This window comes from Hemiscyllium ocellatum (genome assembly GCF_020745735.1).
Source record: "Hemiscyllium ocellatum isolate sHemOce1 chromosome 27 unlocalized genomic scaffold, sHemOce1.pat.X.cur. SUPER_27_unloc_12, whole genome shotgun sequence".
NCBI lineage: Eukaryota > Metazoa > Chordata > Chondrichthyes > Orectolobiformes > Hemiscylliidae > Hemiscyllium > Hemiscyllium ocellatum.
This window is the reverse complement of record NW_026867479.1, coordinates 481028-508684: the sequence shown is the minus strand read 5'-3', so window position 1 is coordinate 508684 and position 27657 is coordinate 481028. Positions and strand designations below refer to the sequence as shown.

Sequence of the window (27657 nt, the reverse complement as noted above, 5' to 3'; positions counted from 1 at the left end):
CCCTCTAAACCCTTCCTTTTCACATACCCATCCAGATGCCTCCACCACTTCCTCTGGCAGCTCATTCCATACACACATCACCCTCTGCAAAAAAAGGTTGACTGCAAGGTTCCTTTTAAATTTTTCCCCTCTTGCCCTAAACCTATGCCCTCTAGTTCTGCACTCCCCCTATCCCAAGGAAAAGACCTTGTCTATTCACCCCATCCACACCCCTCAAGTTTTTATAAACCTCTTTAAAAAACACACACTCAGCCTGCGATGCTCTATGGAAAACAGGCCCACCTTATTCAGCCTCTCCTTGTGGTTCAAACCCTCTTACCCTGGCAACAGCCTTGTGAATCTTTTCTGAATCCTTTCAAGTTTCACAACATCCTACCTATAGGAGGGAGACCAGAATTGCACACAATATTCTCGAAGAAGCCGACTGAAACTGACTTTTGCAGAATCTGCTCCCTGCTTGGATTCACACTCTCTGCCTCCCGTTGTTGCAAGTGAACAGTTCTTTCCCGCTTCTCTCTCTTCCAGGATAAGGAATGGAAAGGGGGAGAATTGCTTCATTCCCAGATTTTGCCCAGAAGAGCCCTCCTATTGTCTGAATGCACAAGTTGGACCATGAGCTTCTAAAGCTACTGCTGCTCCCCTCTTTTTCTGAATGAAGATTGAGCTTCACCTTTCCTCTGTCCAAACATCTGTGAGCACAGCACATTTTTGTTGAAGTAAGGCATCTTTCCTGAATGTTACAATTAAAGGGATGTCTTCCCCCTAATACTCAAAGGGATGGTAAGTCAGAGAAGGACCATGCCTTGTATTGTGTGGCATGTGTGACAGTTGCAACAGGATGTCCCAACTCCTATGCTCAATTCAAAGTTTGTGAGAAGATTTGTAGCTCGGGTGCTTGTTGTTGTAGTTCTGTTCGCCGAGCTGAATTTGTGTTGCAAACGTTTCATCCCCTGTCTAGGTGACATCTTCAGTGTGAAGCGCTTCTGTGATGTTTCCTCCGGCATTTATAGTGGTTTGTCTCTGCCGCTTCTGGTTGTCAGTTCCAACTGTCCGCTGCAGTGGCCGGTATATTGGGTCCAGGTCAATGTGTTTGTTGATAGAATCTGTGGATGGGTGCCATGCCAGAGAACAGCCAGGGAACTCCTAGAGGTATGGCCTCTAAGCATTTTTCCAGCACCACATTTTTCAACTCTGGATCTGGGACAAGGTGTGTGGTGTGGAGGTGGGTGGAGGGGAGGGGAAATAAGGAAACTGGTGAAATCTACATTGATCCTATGTAGTTAGTGGGTCCCAAGGCAGAAGACAAGATTGTGGGTGGCACGGCAGTTAGTACTGCTGTCTCGCAGCGCCTGAGAGCTGGGTTCAGTTCCCGACTCAGGCGACTGACTGTGTGGAGTTTCCGCGTTCTTCCCGTGTCTACGTGGGTTTCCTCCTGGTGCTCCAGTTTCCTCCCACATTCCAAAGATGTGCGGGATGAATTGGCTATGCTAAATTGCCCGTAGTGTTAGGTTAGGGGTATGGGTGGGTTGCACTTCGGTGGGTCGGTGTGGACTTGTTGGGCCAAAGGGCCTGTTTCCACACTGTAAGTAATCTAATCTAAATGTTCTTCCTACAAGCGTTAGGTAGCTAGAACTTGGAGGGGGTGGCAGCAGAGTACTTGCATGTCCTTGACAGATTGGGAGGGGGAGTTAAAGCATTCAGCCACAAGGCGGTGGGGTCGTTTAGTTTTGGCATTCCAGAGCTGTTCCCTGAAATGTTCTGCAAGTTGGTGTTCCGTCTCCCCAATGTGGCAGAGACCACATCAAGAGCAATGGACGTATCAATAAATCTTATAAACAAATTGTACAAATCTTAGCCTGCCAGAGTTATTTTATTTAATTAAGTTAAAGAAAATTTTAATGAAATTGGGTGACTACATGAAATGGTTTGTTGGTCAGACTCAAATCATCCTCAAATGAGACAATGCCATTAATATCAGTGAGCTGCTTTTTTTTGTTAGAACCACAAGTTCTTGATTTAATTGACATCTGCACATTCAATGTCAAACTCTGACATCAGAAATGACATGGCACCATTAATTTTTTCTTACAATAATCCAACAAACAAATTAATAACACACAGTCAATACCAAGTTTCATTAATATGATATTAAATTTGACCAAATAAAATGTAAAGTTGAGATGAGAGATAACAGATGGGGGAAGGGCAGAAGGTAAGAAATGCAGCATCATAGAAGGTGTTCCTCCAGGGAGTGTATTTTACCAACTACAACTGCTCAATATAAACAAACACTCTGACATGATCCTCCGGTTTTAATGTAAACCATACCCCCATACAGTAGGTACCATTTAAATAAGTTAATAGATACAAGCCTTGAGTAAATCCAGCCTCCAGCCGGACCCCCCGCTTCTTGGAGCTCGGACCTTCCTCCAGCTCCGGGGGGTTGTTGAGCTCCTGGGCTCCGGCCGCCGCCGAAGAAGCCGCGGGCGCCGGCTCTCTCTCCTCCACCGCCGACAGTTTTAATTTGTTTTCCCGTTCACCCGGTAACCGTCACCTCTTGTTTGAAAAGTTCCGACTTTAATGTGAAATGTATTTTAAAGGTATTTTCTGAGGTAAACGATGCCTGTCTGCCCCCCTCCCTCCGTCAGAAACCGCAGCCTCGCGCCGCCATCTTTGTTTTTCTTCTCCTTCTGTGACACGCGTCATCCACGCTCCCTCCAATCAGAGCGCACCTGACCAATAGCGGCCGCGTTTGCGTGTCGTGTTGTCCCACCCTCTGCAATCTCTCTCTCCGATTGGTCGGTACTGACCACAAGCTTTGGGATTGGTGGGGAATGTCACAAGCGGGTCCGTGTATCCGCCCTTTTCATTCCCGTTCATTCATTCAACAGCAGCTGACCCAATTTACTGCAACGGGCTCTGGGGCTATAGCGGTAGTGTCACATATTCAGGGGCAAGATGTGATTTTTAACGATTTCAACTGTGGCACCTCCACATCCATTCATTCAACCGAAGAGGACTCAATTTAGTGTAATGGGCTCTGAGGGTATAATATTTGTATCCCATGTTGAGAAGAAACCTCTCCCCATTCATTCAACAGAAGAGGACTATTTGCTGCAGAGGGTTTTATTTTATGGCGCAGTGGTGGTGTCCCAATCTTCGAGCCCTGAAATCTCACTGCTATGAGGATGCGTGATAACAAATTTTTTTAGTCATAAGTCACATGACACCACGTTATAGTCCAGCAGGTTGTTTGGAAGATCTTACAGAAATATATTAAATTCTGAAAGAAATAGAAATATAATGTTGCACTGGTAGGTGAGACTAGGATAAAAGCGCATGGCCTCAAGATTAGAGGAAGCAGGTTTAAAACTGAACCCAGAAGAAACTTCGTCACCCAGAGGGTTGATAATATATGGAATTCCTTGCCCAGGGAAGGATTTGACATTACTTCAGCAATCACTAGAAGCAGTAGATACGTTTTTGAAAAAAAATAAAACAATTAAGGGATCAGGTGAAAACGCAGGTAAGTGGAGTATAGTCCACGAAAAGATGAGTCATGATTTTATTGAGTGGTGAAGCAGACTCGAAGGGCCGGAAGGCCGACTCTTGCTCCTAGTTCTTATGTTGAAATCACAAGCTTTTGGAGTGTAGTCACTTCAGCAGATGAAGTCATGAAAAAAAAAGTGCAGGAAAGAGAATTTAGATAAATGAAAGACAGATGATCTCACTACACAGCAAGTTGTGTGTTTTCCATTGTTTATTTCCATTGTTTAAAAACAAATATTTAAAATGAACAGTTTGTTTTTCCTCACTTGGACACATTGTGACCCACAACAATTTATATAGCACTGTGAATATCATAAACCCTCTCATGAGATATCATAGGAACAATTCATAAACTAGATTTGTCATTGAATCACTCAAATAGATACTAGTAAGGAGAAAAAATCCCAACATGTGCAGGATGCTAACGAAAAGTCAGCAACCTGAAATGATAACAGGAGCAAGTGGACAGCCCCAATCAGGAAACTCATACTCTGACGTCCACTACAGTACCTTGTACTATTCTTCACTGAACACTGCAATTGCTTTCCTTTTCAGTTTAATGATCCACCTCTATTTTGACTACTGTAATTGAATCTGACTCCAACACACTCTCTGGCAGACAGTTCCAGAGGTCAAAGTATTTTCAATCATTAACAAAGTAAGTTTTGGATCCATCCCAAAGACAATTCCAATGGACTTTTGTTTCCAAACATTTACAGTAAGTTCTTGGCATGGACACATTTCCAACTTAGTAGGTTTATTCAAATTTTATAACATATTGGGGGGGTAGCACACTGCTTAGCATTGCTACCTCACAGCATAAGGGACCCAAGTTCAATTCCAGCCTCAGGTAACTGTCTGTGTGGAATTTGCATGTTTTCCCTGTCTGCACAGGTTTCCTTCCACAGTCGAAAGAGGGGCTTCGGTACATCTGTGTGGACCTCCTCCAGTAAACTGAGGGAAATGAGGCACTGTGAGGATCAGTAGACCAGACAATCAATCAGTCAGCAAGTTCTCTCCAGGAGACTTGTCTCAAGGCAGGCAGCGGTTTCTTATCTCATCCATTCTCCTACCCTCCACAAACTCCACACAGACAGTTGCCCCAAGGGTGGAATTGATCCTTGGTTCCTAGTGCCATGAGGCAGCAGTGCTAATCACTGAGTCACCATGGGGTTGCAGTCCAACGGAAAACAAATACAGTGCACCAACTCTCCCACTGCACCCACTGTCAGGAGAATCAGTCCTGGGGGGGACTCACAGCAGTGTCAGTGGTGGAATCTGATTGTTGTGAGCGCTGGTGCCCCCGCTGGTGCTTCCGTAAGTTGCGGGAAAATGTAAACCTCTTCCCGCACTCAGGGCAGCTGAAGGGCCTCTCCCCGGTGTGGACTCGCTGGTGCTTCAGCAGAGCAGAGGAATCGCTGAAGGCCTTCCTGCACTCGGGGCAGCTGAATGGCCTCTCCCCTGTGTGGACCCGCCGGTGGGCCACGAGGTGGGAGGAAACAGCAAAACCCTTCCCGCACTGGGGGCAGGAGAACGGTCTCTCGCAGGTGTGGATCCGCTGGTGGGTCAGCAGGTTGGAGGGCTGGGTAAAGCACTTTCCGCACTGGAGGCAGGAGTACGGCCTCTCCCCAGTGTGGACTCACTGGTGCCTCAGCAGGTGGGAAGACCTACTGAAGGCCATCCTGCACTCAGGGCAGCTAAAGGGCTTCTCACCCGTGTGGACCCTCAAATGGGTCAGCAGAGCGGAAGAGCGGGTGAAGCCCTTCCTGCACTCAAGGCACGAGAACGGCCTTTTCCCGATGTGGACCCACTGGTGCCTCAGCAGGGTAGAGGAATCACTGAAGGCCTTCCCACACTCAGGGCAACTGAATGGCCTCTCCCCTCTGTGGACCCGTTGGTGCTTCAGCAGATCCGAGGATTTACTGAAGGCCTTCCCACACTCAGAGCAGGGGAAGGGTCTTTCCCCAGCGTGGACGCGCTGGTGGGCCAGCAGGTGAGAGGAGTAGGTGAAGCTCTTCCCACATTCAGGGCAGGAGAATGGCTTCTCCCCAGTGTGGACTCGGCGGTGGTCCAGCAGGTGGGAGGAGCAGGTAAAGCCTTTCCCGCACTCGGGGCAGGAGAATGGCCTCTCCCCGGTGTGACTTCGCCGATGAATCTCCAGGACAGATGGGGCATGGAAGCCTCTCCCGCAGTCGCAACACTTCCACGGTTTCTCCACAGGGTGGGATTCCTCTGGTTTCACCATGGCCGCAGCTACAGCCCCATGTACGGCCCCTGCCCACAGTAAATTCCTCTTTCCTGGCCGTATAACTGTTTCAGGCTTTACACACAGTGCGCTGTAACAGTAGAGACTCTCATCCAGTCCCGCTGATGCTGATAATGGTCTGAAACAGGAACCAAAATGTTTTGCTCCTTCTCACAGAATCATAGTTGAAAATCGTTGAGGTCCCGATGGATTGAGTGACTGTCAGACATTGATGTGAAAGTGGGGACTGCAGAGGCTGGAGAGGAGTTGAAAAGTGCGGTGCTGGAACAGCACAGCAGGTCAGGCAGCATCCAAACAGCAGGAGAATCAATAATTCAGGTATAGGCCCTTCATCTGTTGATTTTTAAACTTCAGTCTTCAAATACTCTGGAAAGAGAGATTACAAAAGTCATCACGGTCAGTCCAGGGTAGAAATTCAGAACAAGCTCCTCCACTTTCTGCAGAACATATTTTTCTTTTGCTGTTCCACAAAATTGAAAGCATCCCACTCTCTCCTCCTACTCCATTCTCACTCCGCTCAAACTAATTCTCCTGAAGGTGCTGATTCCGGATCTTACAGGGACAGAAAAAGCAAAAACGTCAGGACTGACATCTGCGAATTTTGGATAACACCACGTGAAAGTTAATATCTTTCAGGATATTGCTGAGAGTGAGCAAGTCTGATTTTGGGAAGCAAAAGAAGTGTAAATTCAGGTTGAACCTGCAATACAGCTTCTTGATAAAAAAACAGACATGAATTGGTCATCGTCCCTGTGGTGGGTGGTGGTGGTGGGTGGTAGTGGTGGTGGTATGTGGTGGGTGGAATGAGACATCAAGTCATTGAAACAGACAACCCGAGAGAAACTAAACATACGGACATGGCAAATGTTTGTGGCAAGCCAGAGTCAGATCTACAACATAGAAACAGCCCCTTCGGGCCAACCAGATATCCTAGCCTAATCTAGTCCCATTTGCCAGTACTTGGCCCATATCCCTCTAAACCTTTCCTAGTCAAATACCTATCTAGATGCCTTTTCAATGTCATAGCTGAATCAACAGCCACCACTTCCTCTGGCAGCTCATTCCTTCCACACACCACTCTCTGCATGAAAAGGTTATTCCTTAGGACCCTTTCAAATCTTGCCCTCCTCCACTCTAAACCTTTTACCCTCTAGTTCTGGACTCTCTCACCCAGGGAAATGTCCTTGTCTATTTACCCTATTCATGCCTCTCATGATTTTATTAATGACTCTCAGTCACCCCTCAGCCTCTGGTGCACGAGGAAAAACAGCCCAGCCCATTCAGCTCAACCCCTGGCAACATCCTTTTAAATGTGTTCTGAACCCTTTCAAGTTTCACAACATCATTCTGATAGGAGCGAGACCAGAATTGCACACAACATTCCAAAAGTGGTCTACCCAATGTCCTATCAGCCACAACACAAATTCCCAACTCTTATCCTCAGTCAGAGGATTGGGAAAGTTTTCAAAACCCACAAAAAGACAACCAGGAGAGAATGCAGGGACAAACCAAATTTGAGGGTCAGCTTGGAAGCATCAATGAGAAAATGGCGCACTGGGTTTATTGCTACCCGTTCTTCTTGAGTACGTATACGTATTTCTCTTCTGCTCTTCGCAGTTCCTCTGTGCTGCAATGTGTGGTGGCTCGTTGAAATAATCTGATGCAGCTTCGTTTGTGGGTGTTGGGATGATTGTTTCTGTAGTTACGTATTTGGTCCGTGTGTACTGTTTCTTGTCGACGTGAGTTTGAAGTTCCCCTTAACTGTTTGCTCTACTGTGACATCTAGGAATGGCACTTTGTTGCTGTTCCCGTCCTGTTCAAACCAGGAGCCCCCCTCAGGCCCACAGTCTCACCACTTGGAACACCAGTATACAGACTAGTCAAAGGCCTCCAGTGAAGACGAAAACACTGAGTAGAAGATTCATGCCACTCCATTCACTCCACCCAAGAATTCCTGAACACCAAAGACACCAAGATAGAAGAGGATGAAATAATGCTGTCCTTTGACATAACAGCCCCGCTCACATCCATGAACATCAACATGGCCAAAGAAACACTGACTACACTACAAAAACCACCAAAGACATAAACACCAAACAGCACCAACTTCATCAGCAAAGATAACACTGTCAAGCTTGTGGACCCGTATCTTATCACCTACTTCACTTTCAATAATAAGCCTTACAAATAAATCAACAGAACACCCATGAGACCACCAATATCAAGGTTCCTAGCAGAAGCAATAATGCAGAGACTGGAACAAACAGCCCTCCCAACGCTCCAACCCAAAATTTGGGTCCACCACAGTGATGACACCTTTATCACAAAATGAAACAGATTAGAGGAAACCTACAACACCATGAACAATTTCCTTACTGGCATTAAATTCACAAAAGAGAACAACAAAGTGCCATTCTTAGATGTCAGTAGAGTGAACAGTCAATAGGGAACTTCAGACTAACGTCTACAGGAAAACAACTTACACAGACCCAAGTACCTAATGCAGAAGCAAATTATCCCAAAAAAATCTGCATCAGGACACTATTTCAACGAGCCACGACATACTGCACCACCCAGGAACTATGAAGAGCAGAAGATAAATACTTATACAGCATATTCAAGAAGAACAGGTACCCAATAAACCCTGTCCACTGATTTCTCAACAACGAACTCAAACAAGCAGACACATGCACAGAAACCCCAGCCACATTACCTTACATCAAAGACATCTGTCAAGTGTGAGGTTGTCCAGTTTGGAACGACAAATAAGAATGCGGAATACAGGGTTAACGGTAGGGTTCTTAGTAAGGTGGAGGAGCAGAGGGATCTTGGGGTCTTTGTTCATAGCTCTTTGAAAGTTGCCACTCAGGTGGATGGAGCTTGTAAGAAGGCCTATGATGTATTAGCGTTCATTAGTAGAGGAAGTGAATTCAAGAGTCGTGAGGTGATGTTGCAGCTTTACAGGACCTTGGTGAGGCCACATTTGGAGTACTGTGTGCAGTTCTGGTCGCCTCACTTTAGGAAAGATGCGGAAGCTTTGGAGAGGGTGGAGAGGAGATTTACCAGGCTGTTGCCTGGAATGGAGAATAGGTCATACGGGGATAGGTTGAGAGTGCTAGGCCTTTTCTCATTGGAACGGTGAAGGATGAGGGGTGACTTGATAAAGGTTTAAAAGATGATCAGGGGAATATATAGAGTAGTCAGTCAGAGACCTTTCCCCCGGGTACAGAGTGTTACAAGGGGACATAAATTTAAGGTGAAGGGTGGAAGGTATGGGGGGGATGTCAGGGGTACGTTCTTTACCCAGAGAGTGGTGGGGGCATGGAATGCGCTGCCTGTGGGAGGGGCAGGGTCAGAATCATTGGTGACCTTTAAGCGGCAATTGGATAGGTACATGGATAGGACAAATGTTTGGCACAACATCGTGGGCCGAAGGGCCTGTTCTGTGCTGTATTGTTCTATGTTCTAAATAATGTCTAGACAACTCAAACCTCTCCGCATCATGGTAGCCCACAAACCTACCAACACACTTAAGCCGCAGCTAATGAACCTGAAAAAAAACAAATATTATTTACAAATTACCATACAAAGAAATATAGACATAGACTCTGTCCCCATAGTTCTCGGTGGCAAGAAATGCTGGGATGAGATAAGGAAGATTGTTTTCAGTCAGAAAGTGGTGACTCTGCGGAACGCATTGCCACTGAAACGAGGCAAGTAACTGAGTGCTTTTCAAGCAGATAAAGATAGGCTCTTGATTAGTAAGGAAATCAAGGGTTACAAGGAGGAGGCAGGAGAATGGGGTTGAGAAACATTGGCCATGATCGAATGGTGGAGCAGATTCAACAAGTTGAATGGACTGATTCTGCTTCTGTATCTTATGGATCTGTAACCACAAAGATCTGACTTAATTTTCACGACTTTTACTGTGTCCCTGTCGTATTTATAGCAAGCGTGTGGCAATACGTTGTAGATTTCTCAAGCCAGATCTTCTAATTTGATATCAAATATTGATAATTGGAGCTAATATTAGAGAGAGTAAAGGTGCGTATTTCTTGAATAAATAAACCGGTCAAGCATTTTAAGCTTAATCCTTGCATACTTGCAAAATTAGAGTTACCATTTTGCTCGCTGTCATCAAATCTCCAATTATACTTCCCTTTCACTTGATAACCCATTTTGGGAAATAATAAACATAACTGAGGTTGTGTGTTTTATGCAAGCGCTTTAAGCTTTTGATATAATGATTTTAAGCCATCTACACAGAGTGTGATTGAATTTCTAAACTTAAGTAACAGCCTTATTGTTATTTGTGTCACTCACATAACTGTAATTAATGTAAATATTGAATTAAACTTATTGAAAAGAACATACTTGCTGAATTAGAGTCAGCGTTGTTTTCAGTGCTTTGTCCATTATTCCCTTTCACCTTATTACCTATTTTAGAGAAAGAAAAAGATTGCACATGTTTGAACATTTACTTTTTTGGCAATATTATAAAATGAAGAAAGCAGTTCAGTCAGTCAACTTCAATCTTCATCCCGTCACTTTTTAGAAAAGGTTTTGAGCAGTTATAAAATAATAATGCAAGATTACCTCATTTGCAGCATTGCTTGAGACAGATTTAAAAGTACAAGAAGTTATGATCTCGATTCAGTAATGTCTTGATTTGAACATAGTTTAAGTTAAGCAAAGGGTGTTGCGGAAATTGAAGTCATTGTGAAAATGTTACCAGGGAAAACATTGGATCAAAAAAAAAATCTGGTTTGAGTTTCTTCTTTGGGTATAAACAGATACTGGATCCAAGTATCCTCCTAATCTTCTAAAACTATGCCCACAAAATGAACAATGCAACCTCAATAAATCAGGCCCAAAAGAAATTCAGAACCCACACTAATATATGGCAAGGAGGAAAGTTTTAGACTACAGGGCAATAAAGATGGCTTGGTCAGATGGGCAGAACATTGGCAGATGGAGTTCAATCCTGAAAAGATTGAGATGATACATTTCAGGAGGATCAACAGGCAAGGGAGTACATGATGAATCGCAAGAACTTAGAATGTACTGAAGATCAGAGAAAGGTATATGTGTTCATAGATTCTTGAAGGGAACAGGACATGTGGATTAAATGGTTAAGGCGCCATATGAAATATTTGCCCTTAATAGTTAAGGCATTGAACATGAGAGCCAGGAGATCATGATGGAACTGTACAAGACATTAGTTGGGCCATAGCTGGAGTAGTGGATCTGGTTGTCACATTATTCGAAAAATGTGATGGCACTAGAAAGGGTGCAGAAGGGAATACGAACCCAGGGTGGTGCATGTTGGTGGGTTTCAGCTATGTGAGTGATTAGATCGGCTGAGGATATTTTCCTTAGAGCAGAGAAGGCTGGGTGAGGACCTGTTTGGATTGTACAGATAAGACACTTAGGGTCTAGATAGGAAGAAACTTTTCCCCTTGGTGGATGGCTTCAGCAGTTCAGACAGGGAAAAACTTTGTTCTTGTGGTGGTCAGTGGAGACTTACTCAATCAAATATTAACTACCAGTGCATCTCACATAGATGCTGTATAAATCACAATCTTATTGATCACTATTGACAAAATTAAACCTATTGACCTGACTCTTGACAAAATAAGAACATATTTTAGTACATAACATTTTCCCATAATACAGACATTTGTAGTAGTGCAGTTATGTGAAAAGAAACCTACGTTGTTAATTTAGTTTGTTGCTCCACTTCATAAATGTTGTTTTCATTTATTTTGAAACATCAACCCTTCCACTCTTTCTAAAGGTACATGACACTTTAATTTCTTTTTCTTTGCCAATTTTCTTTCACCAACAAAACCATTCACTTTTTTGGCATTGGGTGGGGGAGCTCTGCCAGTTGACAATTTCTTGCTGAAATTGTTTCACTTGACATGAGTCTTGCCAATAAATGACAGCAACAGCAACAGCTAATACTAATGATAATATTTCAACAAAAGTATACCAAGGTGCTTCACATTATGTATCACCCAAGTTGGAGAAATGGGAGGATCTCCTTCTCGGCCTTGCCCCTCGGCTGAGGTGTGGTGACCCTCAAGATAAACCACCACCAGCCATCTCTAATGAGAGAGAACAGTCTAATCCTCTGGGAAGACTGTGATGAATGTGTTTAAAGTTGAAAGACTGTTGAAATAGAAGGGAGCGGCACGGTGGCTCAGTGGTTAGCACTGCTGCCTCACAGCACCAGGGACCCGGGTTCAATCCCATTCTGGGGCTACTGTCTATGTGGAGTGTGCACAATCTCCCCGTGTGTGTGTTGATTTCCTCCGGGTGATCCGGTTTCCTCCCACAATCCAAAGATATGCAGGCTAAGTGAACATGCTAAAATTGCCCATAGTGGTACATAAGTCAGGGGTAATTGTAGAGGAATGGGCTTGGCTGGCATACGCTCTACAGGGTCGGTATAGAGTTGTTGGGCAGAAGGGCATATTTCCACACATAGGGATTCTATGACTGGAACAAACACTACATCTGACAAACAGGTATAAAACTAGCCACCAGGATATATGAACATCAACTAGCCACAAAAACACACGATCCACTATCACTCGTATCTTTACATACAAAGGAGGACACCCTGTTGACTGGGACCATACATTCATCCTATGACAAGCCACCATCCTATAAGCCAACCAGAAACACACAAGAATTCCTCGGAGCACGTCATCCCAACTGGAAATCTATTGATTTGGACCCCCCCAGAGTTTATAAACTCCCCAGTCTCCCTCCTCCCGCGGTTTCCAATCCTCCCCGTCTTACTGTCTCCTCCCGGTAAAAACAATGACTGCAGACGCTGGAAACCTGAGTCTAGATTAGAATGGTGCTGGAAAAGCACAGCAGTTCAGGCAGCATCTGAGGAGCAGGAAAATCGACATTTCGGGCAAAAGCCCTTAATCAGGAATACAAGCAGAGATCCTGAAGGGTGGAGAGATAAATGAGAGTAGGGTGGGGGTGGGGAGAAAGTAGCATAGAGTACAATAGGTGAGTGGGAGTGGGAAGAAAGTGATAGGTATGGGGGGAGGGGGTGGTGGAGTGGATAGGTGGAAAAGAAGATAGGCAGGTTGGACAAGTCACGGGGACAGTGCTGAGTTGGAAGTTTGGAACTGGGGTGAGGTGGGGGAAGGGGAAAATGAGGAAACTGTTGAAATCCACATTGATGCCCTGGGGTTGAAGTGTTCCGAGGCGGAAGATGAGGTGTTCTTCCTCCAGGCATCTGTTGGTGAGGGAGCAGCGGTGAAGAAGGCCCAGGACCTTCATGTCCTCGGCAGAGTGTGAGGGGGATTTGAAATGTTGGGCCACAGGGCGGTGTGGTTGATTGGTGCGGGTGTCCCAGAGATGTTCCCTAAAGCGCTCTGCTAGAAGGTATCCAGTCTCCCCAGCATACAGGAGACCGCATCTGGAGCAATGGATACAATAAATGATATTGGTGGATGTGCAGGTAAAACTTTGATGGGTGTGGAAGGCTCCTTTAGGGCCTTGGATTGAGGTGAGGGAGGAGGTGTGGGCACAGGTTTTGCAATTCCTGCAGTGGCAGCAGAAGGTGTCAGGATCGGAGGGTGGGTTGTCGGGGGCATGGACCTGACCAGGTAGTCACAGAGGGAACGGTCTTTGCAGAAGGTGGAAAGGGATGGGGAGGGAAATATATCCCTGGTGGTGGGGTCTGTTTGGAGGAGGCGGAAATGTTAGCGGATTATTTGGTTTATACGAAGGTTGGTAGGGTGGAAGGTGAGCACCAGAGGCGTTCTGCCCTTGTTACAGTTGGAGGGGTGGGGTCTGAGGGCGGCGGTGTGGGATGTGGACAAGATGCATCTTTAACCACGTGGGAAGGGAAATTGCGGTATCTGAAGGCGGCGGTCATCTGGTGTGTTCTGTGGTGGAACTGGTCCTCCTGGGAACAGATACGGCGGAGGCAAAGGAATTGAGAATACGGGATGGCACTTTTGCAGGAGGTAGGGTGGGGAAGGCAGCTGTGGGAGTCGAATGGTTTATAAAATGCCAGTGTCAAGTCGGTCGTTATTAATGGAGATGGAGAGGTCCAGGAAGGGGAGGGAGGTGTCAGATGGTCCAGATAAATTTAAGGTCAGGGTGGAATGTGTCGGTGAAGTTTGCTCAACCTCCTCACGGGAGCACGAGATGGCGCCAATGCAGTCATGAATGTAGCGGAGGAAGAGGTGGGGAGTGGTGCCGGTTTATTTACGGAAGATGGTCTTTTCTACATAGCCAACAGAGACGGGCATTGCTGGGACCCATACAGGTGCCCACGGCTACCCCTTTGGTCTGGAGGAAGTGGGAGGTTTCAAAGGAGAAATTGTTAAGGGTGAGGACCAGTTTGGCCAGATGAATGAGTGTGTCGGTGGAAGGGTACTGTTGGGGACGTCGGGAGAGGAAGAAACAGAGGGCTTGGAGGTCCTGGCCATGGCGGATGGAGGTGTAGAGGGATTGGATATCCATGGTGAAGATGAGACATTGGGGGCTGGGGAAACGGAAGTCTTGGAGGAGGTGGAGGGTGTGGGTGGTGTCCTGAACGTATGTGGGGAGTTCCTGGACTGGGGGGGGGGGGGGGGATAGGACAGTGTCGAAGTAGGTACTCACTGTCCCCTCTCCCCGGGCGCTCAGGCCTGGCGACCTCTCCGGGATGTTTCCGAAACCTGTTTCTGTTCTGAAAGAGAATCACTGGACACGTAACGTTTCCTCGGATTCTCTTGACACATGCAGCCAGGGCTGCTCAGCTTTTCCAGCTGTTTCTGTTCTTGTTCCTTCAGCCGCCGGCGCCATTCCTCTCCCACACTCAGTAACACTGTCTTTGTCCCACTACATGACCCACACTGCACATGCGCCAACTCACAAGGGGCTGGGTCACCAAACCGTGACGTCACCCCGCGTGGAGTGGGCGCGGTTCGACGAGGCATCCAACCAATCGGAGACAACGGGGGCGGGGCGAATGTGTTCCCTGCTCCCCTCGCCAGCCACCTGAAAGGTGGGTTTTTCTTTAAGTTTTAACGTAGTTAAAAAAAATTCAGTCTTTTCCGAAATGTTATTCCAGACCTCGAAAGATGAAACATTGGAAAACTTGCAAAAATAAACGAAGGGATACTAAAAAAAAGAATAAAGATAAATTACGAAAGAAACCTAGCGCAAAATATCAAAAAGAATAGCAAAAGCTTCTGTTGGCATGCTGAAGGGAACAGAGTCGCTAAGGTCCCTTGGAAGATGAAACCGGTGAGTTAATAGGAGGAACACTGAAATGGCAGAGATGCTAAGTCAATCCTTTGCCTCAGTTTTCAAGCTCGAGGACAATAGTACCATTCCTATTGGAATGGGCAAGTCAGAGATGATAGAAAGGATAGAACTTAAACAATAACATTGAGAGGGAAAAGGTACACAGCAAACTATTAGGCTGGAGGGCAGATAAATCCCCTGGGCCTGACGGCCTACATGCCAGGGTACTATATAGACTTCCGTAAGGTGTTTGACAAGATTCCCCAAGGAGGACAAGTTCGCAAGGTTAGATATCATGGAATACAGCAAGAACTAGCCATTTGGATACAGTACCAGCTCACAGGTAGGAAGACAGAGGGTGATGGTGGAGAGTTGCTTTTCAGACTGGAGGCCTGTGACCAGCAGTATACCACAAGGATGGGTGCTGGGTCCACTACTTTTCATCATTTATATAAATATTCCTGTCAGGGTGAAAGGGAAGGCTGGTAGGTATAGGGAATGCTAGATGAGTAAAGAAACTGAGGGTCTGGTTAACAAAAAGAATGAAGCATATGTCAGGTATAGGCAGGATAGATCGAGTGAATCGTTAGAAGAATATAAAGAAAGTAGGAGTATACTTAAGAGGGAAATCAGGAGGGCAAAAAGGGGACATGAAATAGCTTTGGCAAATAGAATTAAGGAGAATCCAAATGGTTTTTACGAATATATTAAAGACAAAAGAGTAATTAGGGAGAGAATCGGGCCCCTCAAAGATCAGCAGGTCAGGCAGCATCCAAGGAGCAGGAGAACTGATGTTTCGGGCATAAGCCCTTCTTCAGAAATCAGGCTTATGCCCGAAATGTCAATTCTCCTGCTCCTTAGATGCTGCTTGACCTGCTGCGCTTTTCCAGTAACACATTTTTCAGCTCTGATCTCCAGCATCTACAGTCCTCACTTTCTCCTCAAAGATCAGCAAGGTGGCCTTTGTTGTGGAGCCACAGAAAGTGGGGGAGATACTAAATGAATATTTTGTGGAAGTATTTACTGTGGAAAAGGACATGGAAGATATAGACTGTAGGGAAATAGATGGTGACATCTTGCAAAATGTCCAGATTACAGAGGAGGGAAGTGCTGGATGTCTAGAAACGTTTAAAAGTGGATAAATCCACAGGACCTGATCAGGTGTACCCGAGAACTCTGTAGGAAGCTAAAGAAGTGATTGCTGGGCCTCTTGCTGAGATATTTGTATCATCGATAGTCACAGGTGAGGTGCCGGAAGACTGGAGGTTGGCAAACATGGTGCCACTGTTTAAGAAGGGGGGTAAAGACAAGTCAGGGAACTATAGACCAGTGAGCCTGACCTAGGTGGTGGGTAAGTTGTTGGAGGGAATCCTGAGGGACAGGATGTGCATGTATTTGGAAAAGCAAGGACTGATTCGGGATAGTCAACATGGCTTTGTGCGTGGAAAATCATGTCTCACAAACTTGATTGAATTTTTTGAAGTAACAAAGATGATTGATGATGGCAGAGCATAAGATCTGATCTATGTGGACTTCAGTAAGGCGTTCGACAAGGTTCCCATGGGAGACTGATTAGCAAGCTTAGATCTCATGGAATACAGAGAGAACTAGCCATTTGAATACAGAACTGGCTCAAAGGTAGAAGGTGGTGATGGAGGGTTGTTTTTCAGACTGGAGGTCTGTGACCAGTGGAGTGCCACAAGGATCGGTGCTGGGTTCCCTACTTTTTGTCATTTACATAAATGATTTGGATACAAGCATAAGAGGTACAGTTAGTAAGTTTGCAGATGACACCAAAATTGGAGGTGTACTGGACAGCGAAGAGGGTTACCTCAGATTACAACAGGATCTTGACCAGATGGGCCAATGGGCTGAGAAGTGGCAGATGAAGTTTAATTCAGATAAATGCGAGGTGCTGCATTTTGGGAAAGCAAATCTTAGCAGGACTTATACACTTCATGGTAAGGTCCTTGGGAGCGTTGCTGAACAAAGAGACCTTGGAGTGCAAGTTCATAGCTCCTTGAAAGTGGAGTTGCAGGTAGATAGGATAGTGAAGGCGGCGTTTGGTATGCTTTCCTTTATTGGTCAGAGTATTGAGTACAGGAATTGGAAGGTCATGTTGCGACCGTACAGACCACTGTTGGAATATTGCATGCAATTCTGGTCTCCTTCCTATCGGAAAGATGTTGTGAAACTTGAGCGGGTTCAGAAAAGATTTACAAGGATGTTGCCAGGGTTGGAGGATCTGAGCTACAGGGAGAAGCTGAACAGGCTGGTGCTGTTTTCCCTGGAGCGTCGGAGGCGGAGGGGTGACCTTTTCGAGGTTTACAAAATTATGAGGGGCATGGATAGGATAAATAGACAAAATCTTTTCCCTGGGGTTGGGGAGTCCAGAACGAGAGGGCATTGGTTTAGGATGAGAGGGGAAAGATATAAAAGAGATCCAAGGGGCACTTTTTCATGCAGACGATGGTATGTTTATTGAATGAACTGCCAGAGGAAGTGGTGAAGGCGAGAACAATTGCAACATTTCAGAGGCAGTTGGATGGGTATATGAATAGGAAGGGTTTGAAGGGATATGGGCTGGGTGCTGACAGGTGATTGGGTTGGGATATCTGGTCGGCATGGATGGGTTAGACTGAAGGGCCTGTTTCCATGCTGTGCATCTCTATGACTCTAAATGCTGTTGATGTCACTTTACGAAGTATAGTTACTAATTTTGCAGATGACACCAAAATTAAAGGTGTAGTGGACAGCGAAGATGCTTAGCTCAGAGGACAACAGGACCTTAATCAGATGGGTCAATGGGCTGAGAAGTGGCAGATGGAGTTTGATTTAGATACATATGTGGCACTGCATTTTCGAAAAGCATATCAGAGGAGGACTTATACACTTAATGGTAAGATCCAAGGGAGTGTTGCTGAACAAAGAGATCTGGAGTACAGGTTCATAGCTCCTTGAAAGTAGTCACAGGTAGATAGGATAGTGAAGGCGGCGTTTGGAATGCTTTCCTTTAATGGTCAGAGTATCAAGTATTGAAGTTGGGAGGTGATGTTGCAGCTGTACAGGGCATTGGTTAGACCACTTTTGGAATATTGTGTGCAGTTCTGGTCTCCTTTCTGTCTGAAGTTTGTTGTGAAACTTGAAAGGGTTCAGAAAAGATTTAGAAGGACGTTGCCAGGGTTGGAGGATTTGAGCTATCGGGAGAAGCTGAATAGGTTGGTCCTGTTTTCCCTGGAGTGTCAGAGGCTGAGAGGTGACCCTATAGAGGTTTATAAAATCATGAGGGGCATTGATAGGATAAAGAGACAAGGTCTTTTCCCTGAGTTTTTTTTTGGGGGGGGGGGGGGGGGGGGGGAGGAGCCTAGAATTAGATGGCATACATTTAGGGTGAGAGGGAAAGAAATAAAAGGGACTTAAGGGACAACTTTTTAACGCAAAGGGTGGTGCGGATATGGAATTAGCTGCTTGAGGAAGTCGTGGAGGCTGGTAAAATTACAACATTTGAATGGAATCTGGATGGAAGGGTTTAGAGGGATATGGGCCAAGTGCTAGCAAATGGTACTAGACGGTTTAGGCTAACTGGTCAACATGGATGAGTTAGAGTGTTAAAGTAGGGATTTGAGACAGCCCAGGGAATCCCTTGTGAAGTCAGACCTGTAGCCTCTCACGATTCGTCCTGGAGATCGTACTCTTTGACAGTCTGGAATAAAAACAAACTCTTACAGACTGTTCAGTTTAATTTTAGTTATCCCCTTTATTTACCAACAGCTCCTCTGATACCGATAAGCTAAACTACCTAGGTTCTAGTAACTTAGGAGAGTAGGGGACCAACTCTTCAAGTGCCCTGGCAGGTTACTCTGATGTACTGATACAAAGTGGTTTCCTTTACACAAAGATTTACAAAAACGTTGCATGTTCTTAATTCGTAAGGAAGAAAGGTTAATTGACAGGTCTCTGTACGCTTGACTAATCACTCCCACAGGCCCCAAGCCATTCATCAGGTGGGAAAAACATACCCAGCTGAGTTAGGTGCCTGCTAGCGAGATAAACTCCTATCATAAAGAAGTACCAGTCTGAGCTAATTGGAGAGTTCCTAACCTTGCACAGGTCACAGGTCAGATACAACTGTTTTCCAAAATGGCTTCTTAGCAGGAGGGCAAACTTTTGACCATAAAATGGCTTGCTGACACATTGTGCCAGAATCTCTTCAATGTTCAGCCTAGAATAATTTCTAAGCGAGGAGCAGACCCCTGCTTTTTAGGCACTGAATCATACTGTACTCGAGGCTGCGATGTAACCAAAAGGATGCATTAGTCTTCGAATTAAACATGCTTTCTTTTCAGGGTTGTGATTCAAATAAGACATAAGATCTGATTAGTTGGAATTCACAGTGGGGCAGTCTGAAAGGTCTGTTGAGTGGTCTGCAAGAACAGCAAGTTAAAGCTTCATCAATGTTACCTTTTACAGAGTTCATATTTAATAACCGGTAATGGCTACTCAATACCATCATAAAGTCTCAAAAATGCAATTACGTTCAATCCAAAGCAGGTAAGCATGAAGACTTAATTTTTTAATGGCTTCGGGAGCCCCAGTGCTACAATGGTTTCTCTCTCTCTTGTCCTTTTGAACTCTTAAGTCAGGGAGTTGTAACAGCAAAGGTGTTTTTCCTTGGTTTGCCTAGCTTGCAAGGGGTAATAAGAATCCATTATAATTAACAGTTCCTGACTGTCAATTACAAGGCCTTTGATAGTACTGAATTTTGTTTCAGGGTCAGAATCAAACGCTGTCATTAATTTGACAAGGGAACAGCCATGAATGTTATCACTCTGTGTCCTATTTACACAGATTCACTGTTAAGGCAAATGTTCTTAATTGCCTTAAAGTACCTGTTATCACTTGGTTATCTTCTGCATACCTTGAGTTCTCCCCTTTTACCAAGCCTCCCTGTCTGTCTATTTTTTAGTGTGCACCAAATGTGCTCTATAATTCAACATTACATTTTAGTTTAAATGTTTAAAGACAAGTTTTATGGCTATAGACTTTCTTATTCCCTCCTTTTGTTATTTCATGACAACTACTTGGCTTATGACTATAATTAGTCCATCTAGTCAATTTGTTTTTTCAAATAAGTGCCTCCTCTGACAGGTCATCGTCCAGAGAAGCAGACAAGGGTCAATTAACCAGATTGCTCTTTGGCTTAGGTGAAAAACAATGCACAGTCCATTTCACGCATAAGCGGACAACAGTGTATATTCCTAGGATGAGACCAAGGACTATCAGTACATCCCACACGATCCATCCACACAGCGATCATAGCCAGCAAGTAAACTTCCATCCACATGAATCAGACGACAGTTGGGCAGGTATCTTCCCTGCATCGTGACCAGTTTTGTTGATCACATCTGTGTCGTCCGTAAGATCAGAACATGGTTTAGTAACAAGTTCATTTATGAAAACACAATCATGGGGATCAGGCAGTTCAAGCGGTTCTTCCTGCAGGAATGTAGGGGGGGTTAATGTTAGAGCAGTATTTAAAGGAGAGAAATGGATTCAGAAGTAATGAAATCTCATAGCGACTGATACGAACCATAGCGGGGTGCAGAGTATGTTTAGAAATCCTCCCTCCCCTTCCTAGACCTTTCCATCTCTATCTCAGGCGACCGACTCAACACAGACATCTACTATAAACCGACTGACTCTCACAGCTACCTGGACTACACCTCCTCCCACCCTGCCCCCTGCAAAAACTCCATCCCATATTCCCAATTCCTTCGTCTCCGCCGCATCTGCTCCCAGGAGGACCAGTTCCAACACCGCACAGCCCAGATGGCCTCCTTCTTCAAGGACCGCAGATTCCCCCCAGACTGTTTGACGATGCCCTCCACCGCATCTCCTCCACTTCCCGCTCCTCCGCCCTTGAGCCCCGCTCCTCCAACCGCCACCAAGACAGAACCCCACTGGTTCTCACCTACCACCCCACCAACCTCCGCATACAACGTATCATCCGCCGTCATTTCCGCCACCTCCAAACGGACCCCACCACCAAGGATATATTTCCCTCCCCTCCCCTATCAGCGTTCCGCAAGGACCACTCCCTTCGTGACTCCCTCGTCAGATCCACACCCCCACCAACCCAACTTCCACTCCCGGCACCTTCCCCTGCAACCGCAGGAAATGTAAAACTTGCACCCACACCTCCACACTCACTTCCCTCCAAGGCCCCAAGGGATCCTTCCATATCCGCCACAAGTTCACCTGTACCTCCACACAAATCATCTATTGCATCCGCTGCACCCGATGTGGCCTCCTCTATATTGGGGAGACAGGCCGCTTACTTGCGGAACGCTTCAGAGAACACCTCTGGGCCGCCCGGACCAACCAACCCAACCACCCCGTGGCTCAACACTTTAACTCTCCCTCCCACTCCACCGAGGACATGCAGGTCCTTGAACTCCTCCACCGGCAGAACATAACACGACGGCTGGAGGAGGAGCGCCTCATCTTCCGCCTGGGAACCCTCCAACCACAAGGAATGAATTCAGATTTCTCCAGTTTCCTCATTTCCCCTCCCCCCACCTTGTCTCAGTCGTTTCCCTCAACTCAGCACCGCCCTCCTAACCTGCAATCTCCTTCCTGACCTCTCCACCCCCACCCCACTCCGGCCTATCACCCTCACCACCTATCCCTCCTTCCACCTATCCCACCTCCATCGCCCCTCCCCCAAGTCCCTCCTCCCTACCTTTTATCTTAGCCTGCTTGGCAAACTCTCTCTCATTCCTGATGAAGGGCTTATGCTCGAAACGTCGAATTTCCTATTCCTGAGATGCTGCCTAACCTGCTGTGCTTTTACCAGCAACACATTTTCAGCCATGTTTAGAAATCAGCAAGGATACTGCAGAATGCGAGGTACAGATTTCTACATTTTGATGTACAATTATATTAGAGGCAGCCACTACCAGAATGTGGATGGCAGAGAGAATCTGGGTGCAGGAAGGCATACCTTGAGCAACAGGGTCAAGCTTAGTAGAATAATAGGCAATAGCGTGCCAAGAGAAGCCTGTCGCTGGGTGAGAACAGCTGTAGCACAGGTATCAAGGATGGCAACATAAAGATGAAAGTGGCAGTCATACAAACGTCAGCCGAGCGTGGTGCTGAAGAGAGGGTCGTTTTAAGCTCCGTAAAGACTTGTAGTTGTTTTGGGGTGAGTTCATACCGTTAAGGCTCATTAGGAACTTAACTTTGTTGTCGGGGGGGGGGGGGGGGAGGTTACAATATAACCACATTGACGTGGATGGTTGAGAAAGGTAGTGGAGTCAGTGTGATTGGACACTTTGTCAGGGCTAGCGAGGAGGTCGATGTATTGAACTCAGGTAGCGACTCCAGGAAATTAAAACAATTCAAGCTGGGCGTGAAGAGTCTCTGAAAAGAGTTTGGGCGAGTGAATAAACCCTTGAGGTAGGCAAGTCCATGTATATTGGTGGCCCTTCAAAGAAGGCAAAAATGTATTGGGTTCAAAGTTTGAGAGAGGATTTGTAGCTCGGGTGCTCTATCAACAGACACATCGACCTAGACCCTATATACCGGCCACTGCAGCGGACAGCAACTCACAACCGGAAGTGGCAGATTCAATAAATGCCGGAGGAATCAGCACAGAAGCGCTTCACGGGAGGCTCCCAAGCACTGAAGATGTCACCTAGAAAGGGGACGAAACGTTTGCAACAAAAACTCCCAGCTCGGCGAACAGAACCACAACAATATATTGGGTTATTTGGATGCAAAGGAAGACAAAAGAATGCATGTTGGAGGTCAACAACAGTGAAGATCTTGGCATCAACTGGAACTTGGCTGAGGATAGTAGCAGGATTGGCAACTGGAGGATTATGAGCCTCAATGATTTTATTTACTTCACGAAGGTCGTGAACAACATTCAGGACATCCTGGTTTAGGGATCGGAAAGATAGGTGTATTGACAGAAGAATGGCATGGGACTAGAAGGCCTTGCTGTAGAAATGAATCAATGACAGGTTGAATGCCAGCTTCACCTTCTGGTTTCAGGGAGTATTGAGATATAGACAGGAGGACAGAATTAGCTTTGGTCAGAATGGAGATGGGTGGGACCTGAGCAAGGCCCACTTGTGTTTTGGAGTCCACCCACACTCCAGGATATACTGCGTCCTGCGGGTGAGGGTAAGCATGATGATAATGAAGGCTGCCATGGATCGACTAAGGATGTGCATAAAATAGGATTGATCCTTGAGCAAGCAGCTGAATTTCACGGCAAGTTTGATCAGCATGGTCAAAAAGAGTCAGCGTCAAAACCTACATCTTGGGCTTTGTGTTCTGGGTTCAAATGAGTGGTGACACGGGGGAAAATGAGAGGGCCAGTTTTCCAGCTATGAGGAGGAACTGACACGAAAAGAACGCCACCAGCTGGTGACCTGATCTCACCAATCACCCAAGCGTGCTGAGTAGTGCCCAGTAAGGGATTATAACATGTGTTCAAGCCTGAAATCATTCCCAGATGAGTCATAAGCTAAAGTAATGTGGGGGTGAGGGACGTTATGTAAAATAAGATCAAAAGCATAAGGATCCAAATCAAATAAACACCATCGAGGTGGCTTTGGTTTGGTATTGATGCATTGAACAAAATGAGGTGGATCCTGAATCAGGATACTATCATCATGACATTCAAAAGTAATGTTTAGAGGACAGGAGCGATCACTAGCAAGTAGAGGGATACATAATCCATTAGTAACAACAAAGCAAAAAGGGAGTGTGACATAATTTTTCCACACCACTGTCAGAGGGACAGCGTATGCATGTTTATTAGAGGAACCATCAAAACATTGCTGGATTTCATCATTGTCCGAGATTTGAAAATCAAAAGCATGAGCAAGATGGATGGGAAGTGATGAGACAGTGGCTCCTGTGTCAAACATGAATTCAATATCGTGGCCATTACGGTTAAGAATTAGCATAGGTCCGTCCTCTGGGCTAGCGGTAAGTATGGGAAAATTCAAAGCAGGAAGCTGCTCTATATCCGGGAGTCAGTTTTGAAAAGGGTTTTGTGCAGTAAAAGGGGCCACCTGCTGAGGTCACTGGGGAGGGAGACCAGGAGATTGTCTGTTGTTTTTACTCCGGTGATGAACCAGGGACTGCTATGGAAAGGGCAGTTCTTGGACCAATGTCCTGGTTGATTGCAATTGAAACAAAGGCGTAATTGTTGGGGGACTCTAGGGGGTGGGGGAGGCAGTGAAGAGTAATGAGAGGGTGTATAGGGGCATCATGGACTGTTGGGGAAGGATACATAGGACCACCGCATGGTCCATTGGGATGTTGTGAATACACAGTACCATTTCTACGATCCTGCCATACTGGACGATAGTATGAGAGTTTCATTTGCTAGCTTGACTGACCTTGCAGACGGAAAGGTCTACTTTGAATCCTGGGTTTAGGTTTAGCCACTGTAGTTTGGGCAAGTTCTGTCTTGACCGTGCCAACGGTAGCCTTACTCTTGGGATCCTTTAGTTCCCAGAAGTAACAAACCTCTTGGCTGAATTGTGCAACCTCAGCATCTTGCTCGTGGATGTAGTGGGTTTTAATAGCTTTCTGCACCTGATCAGGTAAGACGGTCATACATATGGCATTAAATTGGGATGATCACCCTTGTAGGTAGTTAGCGTCACCAGAGGAAGCGCTATAGCATTCCTTAAAATGGGTAAGGAACTCCTCAGCCCCTTCGACCAAGCTGGGTTTACAGGTTAAGACTTTACCCACATCAACTGCACGACACACTGCTTGGTGGAGACAGGCAATAATCCAATGATAGTTTTGGCTGGGTGCCGGACTACAAGCTGGGTATGATTATTACCTTGTAAAATTTCTCAGAACTCGCCCATTTTTCAGGTGAAAAGCTGCATTCTGAGGTGAGTTAGGTCTTGGGAGGCATCATTCTAAATGGTCTTAGTCCTATTAATGTAATTAACAGATCCCTCAGGATTCCTTCCATAATCTGCAACCTTATTGATAATGCTTGAGAGTCATGAGGTTTCCATGGTTGAAGAAGATCCATAAATTGGGCTTGTCCCAGATTCCGAACCTGTGGGTCAGGAACCTCTTCTATTCAGGAAATTTCTTTATTGCCCTCCCACATCAGAGTGAGTGCAAGGACCAATATTAAGGTCCTGAGATGTTGATTGCAAATTTAGTTTAGGGGCAGTGGAAATCAAAAGGAGTCTCTTCAATGTTTCTTCCAGATTTTAATTTTAATTGACTCCTAGTACAGTAGGCACCGGGTTTGTGGTAAGCAGAATTCTTTTTCGGCAGAACAGCTGGGGGAAGGTCATGAGCCTTGGCACATTCGTCATCAGAGTAAGGGGGGAGGGTTCAGCGAGGGAACCGGAGGTGGTTAGCTGACAGGATGGGAGGCATAAAATATTTCCTCCTTCGAGTCAGTATCCCATCCACCATCCACAAATGGATCAGGATTCTTCAGTAATGGGTCTCTGGAAGAGGGGAGGTTGGGGTATAAGGAATAGGCCTTGTCAGCTTCGTCCTGCCCAGCTGCAATTGCAGTCTGTTGTTTATTCACCAGTTTCCTTTTTCTTTAGTGCCCTTGACGTTTCAACGTAGATTCTGAATCTTTGCTTTTTTTTTTTAATTTTCTCCCTTGCCTATTCCAATTCTGCTTCTAAATCATGTGCTTCACATTTATGTTTTAGTTCTGTCCAATTTAGTTCAGATCCTTCCTCAGTTAATGGACTAACTCCCCTTTTAATACAGTTTTGTCTCCATGATGGTTGCATGGATTTTTCCCATTTTACCCCGAGCTACCCTTTTCCATTCTGGTAAAGACTTTTAGATTAGATTATTTACAGTGTGGAAACAGGCCCTTCGGCGCAACCCACCCATACATTTACCCCTTACCTAACACTATGGGCAATTTAGCATGGCCAATTCACCTGACCCGCACTTCTTTGGACTGTGGGAGGAAACCCACGCAGGCACGGGGAGAACGTGCAAACTCCACACAGTCTGTCGCCCGAGTCGGGAATTGAACCCGGGTCTCAGGCGCTGTGAGGCAGCAGTGCTAACCACTGTGCCACCGTGCCGCCCACTGCTTTCTGCTTACTTCCCTTTCTTTTTTTCCAAACCCCTTGTTCAATTTTAGTGAATAGAGTTAAATCACGTGTGCCTCCTAGAGACCAATCTTTATTCTGTTGAGCAGCTGCAGCTGATATTCTCAATTGTTTCTCATAATTAAGGATACAGACTTGTTATTTCTGTTAGGGGACATTTGTCTTCCATCTTATCTCGGGGCACACTCATTGTTATCCTACCTACTTTAAATCTTCACAAAACTGCTGATCTACAGGGGCTCCAACCTCTCAAAACACAAACCGTCATTCGTCAACAAGCAAATGTGCATCCAAACTAAATCTCAAAAGGATTAAACTTTCTGCAAGCTGCAGGGAATCAGTGCTGACTCTGTCTGTCTCACTCGCGCGCTCTCTCGTACATACAATGAACATTTTAAGAGGAATGAGGCACTCACATTCCAGATGTCTCATAAATCCTGGATGTGGCACATAGTTGCTTAACCAAGTATACAAGAATTGTATCACTGGCCAGCTTTTTTTTTTAAATTTTATACACGACAAAAGCAGCAGCCACCCTCTATATTTCGTAAACGAAGAACACCCAAACAGAACAAAATCATAACTAACAAAGCAAGACAAGCCAAGCTGAACAGATACAACAGAGAAAATAATCTCGACTTAAAACTTTCACTAATCAACAACCCAACAATGAACAACGAGACTAATGATTTCTGCAAAACATTCTCAACATTATAAAATCCTGACAATTTCTGTTTTTCATCCTATGTAAATGATCTCATTTAGGGTTCTGTCAGGGTATCGAGAGTGAAATGGGGGAAACACCACACAGATGTAGACAGAGAGTATTTAAGGTACAATTTTACCTTGTGGGCCCATTGGTCTTGAGTCCAACCCTTAGATGGAACTCCTCTTTTCCAGTTTCACTCAAATGTAGTCCTTGTTGGAAACCTGCTTGCAGCATCAAATTGATGAAGTACAGATATGAGACAGCTGAGGGAGTCCCTTGTGGACTCAGACCTGTCAGCCTATCTTGGTCCCAGAGATCATACTCTTTGGAAGTCTCGAATAAAAATAAAACTCTTACAGACAGTTTAGTTTAATTTTACATTATCCCCTTCATTAATACCATCACCGTTACAACATAACACCGATACTTAAGACAAGCTAACTGGATTCTATTAACCCAGGAGAGTAGCAATCACTCTTCTTCCAAGAGCCCTGGCGGGCTACTCTGTGTACTATCTTTATACACAAGTTTATTACAAAGGCGGTGCTGTCACCAAACAAACTTTCTTTATATGAATTTTCTTTTACAAAAGCACTGCATGTTCTGAACTAGACAGATAACAATGAAGGGCAATAATTCGGGAGAGAAGTGATTGATACCGAGTTACGTTTTGAGGTCAGAATCAAACACATTCATTTCACAAAGGAACAGCCGTGAATGTG

The 27657-nt window shown here is 45.5% G+C and overlaps 1 protein-coding gene and 1 pseudogene across 1 annotated transcript in view; one reads left to right on the top strand and one right to left on the bottom strand.

The window, feature by feature from the left end:
* LOC132807281 (zinc finger protein 420-like) overlaps positions 1-27657 on the top strand; it is an 83351-nt gene that overhangs the window by 14565 nt on the left and 41129 nt on the right. The gene's annotated exons all lie outside the window — the stretch shown is intronic.
* LOC132807274 (zinc finger protein 239-like) lies at positions 3743-27156 on the bottom strand (annotated as a pseudogene).